The sequence below is a fragment of the Artemia sp. Qi Xiang Cuo genome, chromosome 5 (assembly GCF_049724085.1).
Source record: "Artemia sp. Qi Xiang Cuo chromosome 5, ASM4972408v1, whole genome shotgun sequence".
Lineage (NCBI taxonomy): Eukaryota > Metazoa > Arthropoda > Branchiopoda > Anostraca > Artemiidae > Artemia > Artemia sp. Qi Xiang Cuo.
In genome coordinates, this window is record NC_142798.1 from 75,886,438 (window position 1) to 75,897,339 (window position 10,902).

The window sequence follows — 10,902 nt, forward strand, 5'->3', positions numbered from 1 at the left end:
ATCCTTTCTTTTTCGTACAAAGAGCGCTACCTCAAGAACGGCAAAGGATACTACAATGAAATTGTCACGACATTTTCAATGGGAACTTGAACTATATCAAAATACACTATTTTCAAATTGTTTCATCTTCTTTTGCGGGGGGGGGGGGGTCCTTCAGGATCTGTACACTTAAACCCGGAGATAAAATATCGTTTCGTTGTATTTTATTGAAAAAAGTGCTTGTTTTCTGTAATTTAGAGTTTTATGCTATTTATAAATTTTTGATATATTGAGTCATTAAAAAAAACAATATTTTTTCCGTTTCACGTTTTTCTAAAATTTTCCGCAATTCCTGGTAAATAGTCATTTTATTCCTGATTAGTTTTAAATCCTGTTAAAAAAAACTCATATGAATTTACTATGATTTATTTTCGAAAAGCTAAATGTGCTCTCAGGCGATTAGGACGTTTTTATCAGAAAGAAAGCATGTTTTTACTATATAAAAAAATCTAGAGCATTGATTTGTTAATTTGAAATTGTTTCACAACATTTGAATTTATCAAATCATACTTATATGGTTTTTGAGCTGCCTTGATCAGGAAGGACGTTCTCCAGGGGCACAATTGGCTTTGGGGCAGGGGTGACTGGCCCTTCCAGACCAAAGTATGACCCCCGCTCAGACATCCGTTTGTCCTCAAACCTCAGTTTGTCCCCCACCCCTCAAATTTAATTTAGTGTCTTATAACGAGCATGTACCAAATACCATACTAATTATAAATTAAATGCTCAATATGAACAGGCAATTTTTGTTTTTTTAGTAGTACAATAAATTTTAGGTGAGCTTCTTATTGACTGAATAGTTGGTTCTCTCCCGTAGTGTACAATTTCCCGTCTACCAATAATATTTTGATATACACTTTTATATCATGATAAGTTTCTCATGCTATTTTTAAAAATCTAACGAGATAGTGATAAGTTCGTTGAATGTTATTAGAGTATTTTAACAGAAATTAAATTTGTGACAATGTTTCTTACTCGTATTCTTATACACTCTTTGACAATCCTTGTTTGTTTATCGCTTCTCAGCCTTTTGGCTAAGATCAAAGTGTAGTATCCGTTCTTACCAGCTTAATATCTGATACGGTTCCTAGATTGGGCCTAGAATATTAAACTGATTTCTGGAAACCGGAGGGATGTCGGGGCTTGCTCCTCTCCCTTCACGCGTTGGCCCAGTAGTGCAGTACCTCCGGGATCGGCACACCCTTCTCGTGGTGAAATTAAATTTCATGAACCAAAAACACTGGCGTAGGGTGTGCTTCCTTATAAGTTGTAGAAAACAGATCTTTCTTTTTCTAGCAGTTGAATATATTGAATATATTTTTTTTTTTATCCAAAAAAATTTTAACAAAATTTATTTTTTAAGAATAAAATAAATACTCTCAGTATTTAAATAAAATCTCCAAACCTGGATTTAAGTCCCCATGCATCATTTTCCATCAGAGAACTTAATTATTAAATGCTGAAATTTAATTTGAATAAAGACTCGAACAGAATTGCTGACGTAATTGGTTTTGGACTCAGAGGGCGTGTTCTATGGTGAGTTTTAAGTAGCAGTAGTAATGACTAAAGCTCACTTTGGTTGTTAACGAGAAGAACGGCCACTTTGTTCTCAAAAATAAAAGTTTTGCCTTTTTAGTCATATTGCCTAGAGTGTGAAAAACCATTGATTAACTTTTCTCAAATAGGAAAACTTTCGATCAAAGGATTCAGCTGTTTTCATATGATATTGAAATGGGGCATTCGTATTTTCAAAAATAATTTAGAGACTTGATTCATTAATGTGAAAAAGTTTTGTAAACCTTTCATCACTTATCTGACAAGCCCGATTACTTACCCTTAGCGTTTGACGAGACGTAAATAACATGAGATAAATAAATTACGGGGTACTGGTGCATTATGCAGGCATCGCTATATACTATATCAAAGAAAGAATCCATATAACCCGTCAAACTGCTGTTTAATGAGCAGAAAACAGATGATTTGCAAGATACATGAAGGCCAATTTGTGACATCTCAGTATTTAAACGATTGTTTTTGGGTGGGTTTAGGAGGGAGAAAGGTACCTAAGTTAGGTTACGTATTTAATGTATGCTGTGCTTTACCCCCCACCCTCCCTACTGATCGAATATATAGCCCCAAGACGTTTCTAAGGAATTATATATTCATCCAGTTTTATTTCATTTCAAGTATACCATGTCATTCCATAAAAACCTACTCCGCTGGACTGGAAACACTGTAGATAGACATACGAGAAATGAGGGTCCTAAGAGAATGGGGACTAAAGAGTGCCAAGGACTTAGTTATCTAGCGCACCGAGTCAATAGCACTGTTTATCAGGAAGCCCCAGATGAAAATTAGTTGACTTGTACTAAATATGTAAAAGATAACAACAAATACTTAGCTCAAACATTCTGCATTAATCTATGCGTATAACAAAACTCATACTGCATGCTTCGTTCTAATAAAGGCTGATTTGAAAACACCTGAAAGTGGCTCTAAATTTCACAATTACTGTCCCTTTTTGCTGTCTGCCCATAATCTCACAATTTTTTTTTCATTTTTTCATTTCGTTTACAAAGCTATGGCGAAATAATGAATCAATTCTCTAAAGTGAGTTAGACAATAGGAAGGCCCCATGCAATTTTCATTTTCTCCAGGTTTAATCAAGTTATTGAAAAACTTCACGATTTTGGAAATATAATAAGGGGTTTCTCTCTATCGAGGCTCTAATTATCTCAATGAGACTATGGGGCTTTTGTTCCACAAGTTGCACGCAGTATCTATCACAAACAAATGTATCTTTAGTTCTTACTACTACTACATACAGGTTACAACATTACCAATCTCACTGAAGACAAAACCAATCACTGAAACAATTCTGTTCGAATCTTGATTCAATTTAAATTTCAGCATTTAATAATTGCATACTATTTTCGAAAAAGATGCATGGCGACGTCAATCCATGTTGGGGATTTTAATTTAATTACGGCGAGAGGTCATTGGCTTCTTCACAATTAAATTTTGTTAACCGTTTTTCTGATCAAAAAAAAATATATATTCAATACATTCCACGGCTAGGAAACTACAGATATGGTTTCTACAATGTATAAGGAGGCGCATAAGACGTCAGTGTTTAAGATTCTTGAGCTTTGATTTCCCCTCGAGAAGGGTGTGCCGATCCCGGAGGTACTGCAATACTGGGCCAACGCATGAAGGGAGAGGGGAAAGCCCCGACATCCCTCCGGTTTCCAAAAATCTGTTTAATATTCTGGGCCCCATGTAGGAACCGTATCAGATATTAAACAAAGAACGGATACTAAACTTTGATCTTAGCCAAAGAGCCGAGAAGCGATAAACGTATAAGGTTTATCGAAGACTGTACAAGAATATGAGTAAGACACATTGTCACAAATTTAATTTTTGTTAAAATCTTCTAATAGCATTCAACGAACTTATCACTATCGCGTTAGATTTTTAAAAATAACACGAAAAACTTCCCATAATATAAAAGTTTATCTCAAAGTTTTTATGGTAAAAGGGAAATTTTCCAATCAAGACTTGGACAAACTTGTCACTCAAAAAGCCAAAATCAGACAAAGATTTAGACTACTACAAAAACAAAACTGCCCTGTTTATCTGGATCCTTGAATTATGCAGGCTTATTTTAGGTTTGACATGATATTTTGCAGAAACTAAATTTCAGCTGGGGAGGGGGGGACAAACTGAGGTTTTAGGACAAACGGAGGTCTTAGAGGGGGACAAGCGGTGGTCGGGCGGGGGCAGTCCCCCCTGCCCCATAGCAAATTGTGTCTCGGAGCACGTCCTTCATGATCAAGGCAGCTCAAAAGCGAAATAAGTATGATTTGATAAATTCAAATGTTGTGAAAAATTTTCACATTAACAAATAAATGCTCTAGATTTTTTTCAGATATTAAAAACATGTTTTCCTTCTGATGAAAACTTCCTAATCGCCAGATAGCACATCTATATTTTCGAGAATAAATAAGGGCAGATTAATTCTAGTTATTTTTTTTAACAGTATTTGAAACTAATAATTAATAACATTACCTTATACAAGAAATTTCGGATAATTTTCGAAAAAAGGGAGGAGGAAGAAATGATGTTTTTTTTATTTAATAGATATATCAAAAATTTATAAATAGCAGAAAACTTTAAATTACATAAAACAATCCCTTTTTTCAATAAAATACAACGAAACGATATTTTATCTATCAGGGTAAAAGTGTACAGATCCTGAAGGACCCCCCCCCCCACAAAAGAAAATTAAAAAATTTGAAAATAGTTTATTTTGATTTAGTTCAATTTCCCATTGAACATGTCGTGACAATTTCAACGTAGTACCCTTAGCCGTTCTTGAGGTATCGCCCTTTGTACAAAACTGAAAGCATGAAGTGTCTCTTGTTTAGTTTAAAATCCCACCCCCCTCCCCCCCACCCCAAAAAATACCCAGATGTTCGATATTAACTTCTAATTTTAATTTTAAATTTTTATATTAAAATTTTGAATTTAACGTTATATGTTGGCAAAGCCAGAAACATCTTGACGTGGAAAAAATATCTTCAAAAACATAAGATTGCATCGATTTGTAACATCAGCAACAAATTTTATTTTCAAGGATTTCATCTTTGTTGTAACAAAAAAAAAAAAATTATTAAAGCCTCCATACGATTTCTCCGGCATTAATTTCACCTGTAAGCATAAGCAACTGCGCTAGGAGGCGTTGAATTAAATATTGCATTATATGGTAATTAGTAAGCTACATTAACCTTGTTGATTTCAATAAGGACTGAAGGCTAGCTATCCTAGAATTCAACAGAAGGCTAGCTACCCTCCAGTATTTTTGGTCATTTAAATAGACACTAGAAATTTTAATATTCGATCAAATGAGCTCTCCCCTAACATTCTTGGATCAGTGGTTCAATACGAATACCCCTGGGAGAAAAAAAAACTCGCATCCGTGATCTTTCTTCTCATAAAATATTAGTTTTTGCCCTCTCTCTTAGTTTTTGCCCCAGCCTAGATTTTAAAAATACCCTTTTTGGAGCCTTTTGATTGGAATGAGCCTCTTTTTGGTATTTTCATTTAAAAGAAAAATAGAAACCAGGCCAAAGTGCAATTTCGGATGCCATATGGTATTTAAAGATTATTTATCAGTTCGACTTCATATAAAGCGATTAGATAAAAAAAAGTTTTTACATGAACCCTTAAACAGCCCTCTATCATGTTACAGTAGCCTTCTAGTTTTGCTAGTCTCCTGACATTTATAAATATGGAGCGTTGGGGGGGAATATAAAAAGGAGGATTGTAAAGCTAAGAACTAGGTTTTTAAACCGGAGAGATTATAATAGTACTCTTTTCAATCTTGCCAGCTTTCCATTCCGCAAATGACACTCAGACTGCACTTCTCGGATGCCATATGCCAATTTATCAGAGCGTTATCAATTCTAATTTATATGAAACAATTAGATATAAAAATTAGCTTTTGTATGAGCCCTTAAACAGCTCTCTGTGATATTCCTGTGTCCTGTTAGCGAAAAAAAAAAAAAGAACAGCAGAATTAAGGACAGACACATCAGTGCTATCCGTGCAAAAAAAAAGTGATTTTTCTTGTTGTTCAAGGTTCACCAATGGCAATTCCAGTGGTGCACTTCTGTTTCGCTACAACCCCATGTTTGAATGTTTCAGGCTCTTTTTAAAAATTCTTGCAAATTTGTTTCCAAAATCACATTTTACTATTAAGATTAATCATATTAATGGTTACGTTACCGTGAATGTTCAAAATTTGTGAATGTGACATTCACTAGTGAATATCCGAAATACCTTTTTTTCTTTGGATTTAGTCAGGGTTGCCAGTTAAGTTTTTCAATTTAGTGCAAGGTTTGGTCATGACAGGTTAGGTTTGGATGGGTTAGGTTAGGTTTTTAACCCATTTCTGATATTTATAACCAAATTTAATCTAACCTAAGCTAACATAATTTGACCTAACTTTTACTATTAAAGCATATGTAAGATTGACGAAGCTGATTCACAAAGTTGATTCAATGTAAGTAAAGATACAAGAATGCCAGACATTTATTTACAGCCATCGACGATGACTAGATTTCAGGCAATTAATAGTAACATGCTACCATTTATAATAGCCCCTTTCGTCCACCCGAAATTTTGTAGTAAAGATATTATTAAGGACTTATTTAACAAAACCAATGTTCCTCAAAAATTTCGACTTAATATTCTAATTTTGTCTGAAATTTTGATTGTTATCCGCTAGTTAATTCTTAAGGACTAAAACCCAAAAACCCAGACGATTACCATTCAATTTACAATTAGAGATAAACACAAGCTATCAGCAAGATTTTGGAAGGATATGGAGTCGGTACCCCATGTCACATTTTGTGTAGGCCTAGGTATAATTGAAAAAACGATCGCAAATTAAAAATCAAATCTTGCTTTAATATAAAGAAAAGAGTACCATAAAAACTTAAAACGAAGACAAAATATTCTGTATGAGGGTGGCTCCATACATTATCAAACATAAAGGGATTAAAGTTAGTTAATTGTAACTTGAAACCAGACGCTATGATGTCAGCCAGACGCTAGCTGCAGCCAGGCAAAGTTGCCGCCAGGCAGCATAGTAGTAAAATACACTACTGGCATGTTAAAAATTGAGAGGGAATAGTCAATCTAGAATTGTCCCCATTAGAGATAGGAACGGGGCAACAGTTTGTGAAAAAGAAATGTTAAAGAGAGATGGGCAGATCTTGTTGAGATTGTACTAAACCTTGACAAAGATACAGAAAAAGAAATAGAAAAGAACGAAAAAGTTTGTGATACTCTGGAAGTGAAGAAAGATTTATTTTGTGAGGAAGAATTAGTGACAGTACTAAAAAGATTAGGAAATAATAAGGTACCGGGCTCTGAGAGTGCGGTAAATGAGTTTTTTAGATTTAGTGATTGTGAAATTAGAGACAAATTACTGAAAATACATGAATATGGTTATTGAAGAAAGGGAAGTTAAACTTCTTGGACTTAGAGATGCTGTAGACAAAGTTCTAAGAGAAGGAATGTGTTTTGCAAAGGGGCGAGGATACACTTTCCAACATTTCACTCATAGATTAATATAATTCAGAAGTGCCTGAATCCTCAAATCTCTTTAGTCCTCAATCTTATAGATTTTGAGCAAACGTTTGATTCAGCCTAAAGAAGAGGTTTAGTGAAGGTCAAAGCCATGTATGGTATACCAAAAAAGTGCATTCAAGTCATTTGTGCTATTTACGAGATCAAAATCGTTACGGTTAAGACAAGAAATGAAGTTAGTCGTTATTTCTGTATTAAATAAGGAGTTAAGCTCTATTGCGTTAAACGAATTAAATGAATTTAATTAAATGAATCATATTGATGGACTTTGTACTAAGAAGAAAAGCAAAGGCAATAGGAGAACATGGAATCAATTGGGGTCTTGGGGAGTTAAAGTCCCTTAGTTTTACATTACAGTTTGAAAAACAGGGTTGCCACCGTCAGTAGGATTTTACTGAATCTAGTAAAATAAAAAAATCTAGTAAATTTAGTGGATCTAGTAAATTTCCCGAAATCTAGTAAAAAGTCATGATTTGTAGTAAACAAAACTTTTTTTATTTTCCACGAATTCAGGAAAAAAAAATTAGGGTCTATTCATTACAAAATCTGATTTCGATTATGTCAGATATTATGGCCACTATTGCTCTCATTTTTGAGATTTCGCATCAACCCTAGCGCTTAAAAATCTCTACTTTTCTCTAGGCTTCTTCTTGATACTCGCTTTGAAAGGCAGACTATTTAAAATCAGGACTGGTATGCCGGCTTAATTTGTTTTCAGAAAATTTTCCCAAACTCTCATAACAGCTGCTACGTTTGTTAGTTAGCCATGTCTCTTTTTAAAGACGCTGCTGGAAACGAACTTTTTCCATACTTGCCCAAGTTCTTTCTGACTCTCTGCAGCTTGCCCCATTCAAGTGCTGGAGTAGAGAGACAGTTCTTGACTTTGTCGGTCATCAAAACTAAAAACCGGAATAAGCTAATAAGCTGTTTTGTTGGGTGGGAATTAATTTTTTTTTTTTTTTTTTTTTTTTTTTTTTTTTTTTTTTTTTTAAATTTTAAATTGTAATTAAGTTGTAAAATAAAAAGTTAAAAAAAAGTTAAATTGAGTTAAATTGTATTGAATGGTATGAAAAGAGTAGAAAGAGCGAATAAGTTTTGGTTTATGATAAAAGATTGAGTGACGCTGCTCAAGTCATAATAGTGGCTTAATAAAACGTCTTACGTTCTTACCATTTCTACGTTTGTTGATAATGTTATTCAAAAAATGTGTTGTAAGTGCCAGTTAAGTATGATGTATTATTAGTTGAAAATAAAAGTCAAGTCAAGTAAAAAAAAAAGTCAAGTCAAAAAAGGCTAAATGTCTCGAATATTTCGTCCTTGATGAAAACGAAGCAACTTGCTCTCTGGTTGTCAAGTGGAGTACATGACTGTGCGATCCCCAGTAATGTGACTTGGGCTATCGAGAAATGGATACAAGTAGATCCGTTCAGTCAGAATTCGACACTGGTCGATGCTTTAAATTTGGGTGAGGCCGAGGACGATTAAAGCCTTTTAAGTGCGACTTTTTTTAATTGTGACTACATATTTTTCTTCTTACTTTTCAATTTGTATGATTTGCCTGACCTGAAGACTACTGACATAATGTTATTTTTTTAAATTAATTATTGTATGTGATATAAGTTTTCTTTTTCTTGCCAGCCCTAGTCCAATTTGAGGTGCACTTTTTAATTTACATAATTTCACAACTAAACCGGTAGCCGATTACATTTTCTTTTTGAAGTCACATGGATTGTATAGGTTTTTGATTCCCTTGAATACGAACGAGAGAGAATCCAGAAAAAATCAGTTAAAAAAAATCCTAATTTAATTGCTTTAAAATTTGCCAGATTTATTTGTAAGCAGCTTATCTCTTATTTAAAGACCAGCCCAATTAGTGCGTTAAAACTGGCAAATTTCGACTTAAAATGTAAAATTGAAGAGTTTAGATTTCAAACCTAAAAATGGAAACGGGGGGACAAATTTCAAAAGCCGAACACACCTCAGATTCTAAGCACTCCATTGACTGAATTGCTTCGTGAATATGAGTTGTAGCTGTTTTTCTTCGTTGATTGTTTTTTAATTTTTCAATATATCTGAATTTTATGACCTGAAGTCCATTGATAAATTTAAAGCCGGGCTTCATCAACAGGATTTCCAGAATCCATGATTTCAGACTATTGTTTGACGTCTTGGATACGCCGCATCTGGAATATGACGCCTATCCAGTAGTACATCCAAATAATTAAAAACAAAAGGATTTTTGAACTTATTTGTTTCCGGAATTTTCAATCATACAATGAAAACGAAAGATAAAAGAAAAAAAAAAAACAAGAAAAAAGGAAAAAGGAAAGAGTTCAGGGTGCTAGAATTGGTTTGAAAATTAATGTTAGGAAGACTAAGTCATTAGAGCTAGGACTGAGCAAAGATGAAAAGGTGGTGGTAGGTAGTGAAAATATTGATCAGTTGAATGGATTTATTGAAATAGGTAGCATTATTAGTAAAGATGGCGGGAGCAGTCAAAATGTTAAATATAGAATGACTAAAGCTAAGTGTTTTTTTTCACAGTTTAAAAAAGTCTGGAAGAAAAGAAGATAAGTCTGCAAACCAAGATTAAAATATTAGAAGCTAGAGTGATGACAGTGGTCAAATATGGCTCTGAAGCATGGACACTCCGAAAAGCGGATGAAGATTTGCTAGATGTTTTCCAGAGACATTGCTTAAGGATTGTTCTGGGTACCAGGCTGACTGACCGTATTTCAAACAATAGGCTATACGAAAAATGTGGTTCAATACCGCTCTCTAGGGCTATATTGAAAGAAAGGTTGAGGTGGCTAGGGCACGTTGTGCGAATGAAGGATAACAGATTGCCGAAGATTGCTCTTTTTGGCCAACCATCTAGGGCTAACGTAAATTAGGTCGTCCCCATCTGGGATGGGAGGACGTCATAAAGAAAGATTTAAAGGAAATGGGAACTTCGTGGTCGGGTGTAAAAAGGGAGGCTTTGAATAGATTGGGGTGGAGGAGGAGCGTGCGTAGCTGTGTTGGCCTCAGGCGGCTTGGTGCTGTGGTGAGTTGTTAGTAGTAGTAGTAGTATGATCAGGGTTGCCACCGTCAGTAGGATTTTACTAGATCTAGTAAAAAAAAAATCTAGTAAATTTAGAGGATCTAGTAATTTTCCCCTAATCTAGTAAAAACTAGTAAAAAGTCACGATTTATAGTAAACTAAACTTTTTTTTTATATTCCATGAATTCAGGGGAAAAAATTATCGTAAACATATGACAATTTACAAGTTTTGCTTGTCTGTTTTACAATTTACAATTTTTCCTTGTCTGTCTCAGAGACAGTCAAGCAGTCACCTATTTTCATAAACAGACACTTCACTTCCTGTGTCTAATGGTCGAAAAAATCAGCTTTCTATGTATCAAATCTTACCAACTAAAAATGAAGCTATAATGGCACTTGGATTTGTGATGATTGGGAATCTATTGGAATCAAAACAAAAGCCGACCACCCAAGGTGATTAGGTGAATCTCCTCAGTTGAAAATTTTTATTGAGTAAAAAGGAACCTGCTGAGAGAAATTAAAACTAAGTAGAAATGTAACATTATATATATATATATATATATATATATATATATATATATATATATATATATATATATATATATATATATATATATATATATATATATATATATATATATATATATATATATATATATATATAT

General features: G+C 34.0%; 2 non-coding genes across 2 annotated transcripts; one reads left to right on the forward strand and one right to left on the reverse strand.

The window, feature by feature from the left end:
* Positions 1 to 1,053: 1,053 nt before the first annotated feature.
* LOC148952534 (U2 spliceosomal RNA) lies at positions 1,054 to 1,245 on the forward strand. Its single transcript, XR_016141841.1, has one exon. It is a non-coding gene; the product is annotated as a U2 spliceosomal RNA (small nuclear RNA).
* Positions 1,246 to 3,203: 1,958 nt separating this feature from the next.
* Positions 3,204 to 3,392, reverse strand: LOC148952535 (U2 spliceosomal RNA). Its single transcript, XR_016141844.1, has one exon. It is a non-coding gene; the product is annotated as a U2 spliceosomal RNA (small nuclear RNA).
* Between the last annotated feature and the right edge of the window lie 7,510 nt (positions 3,393 to 10,902).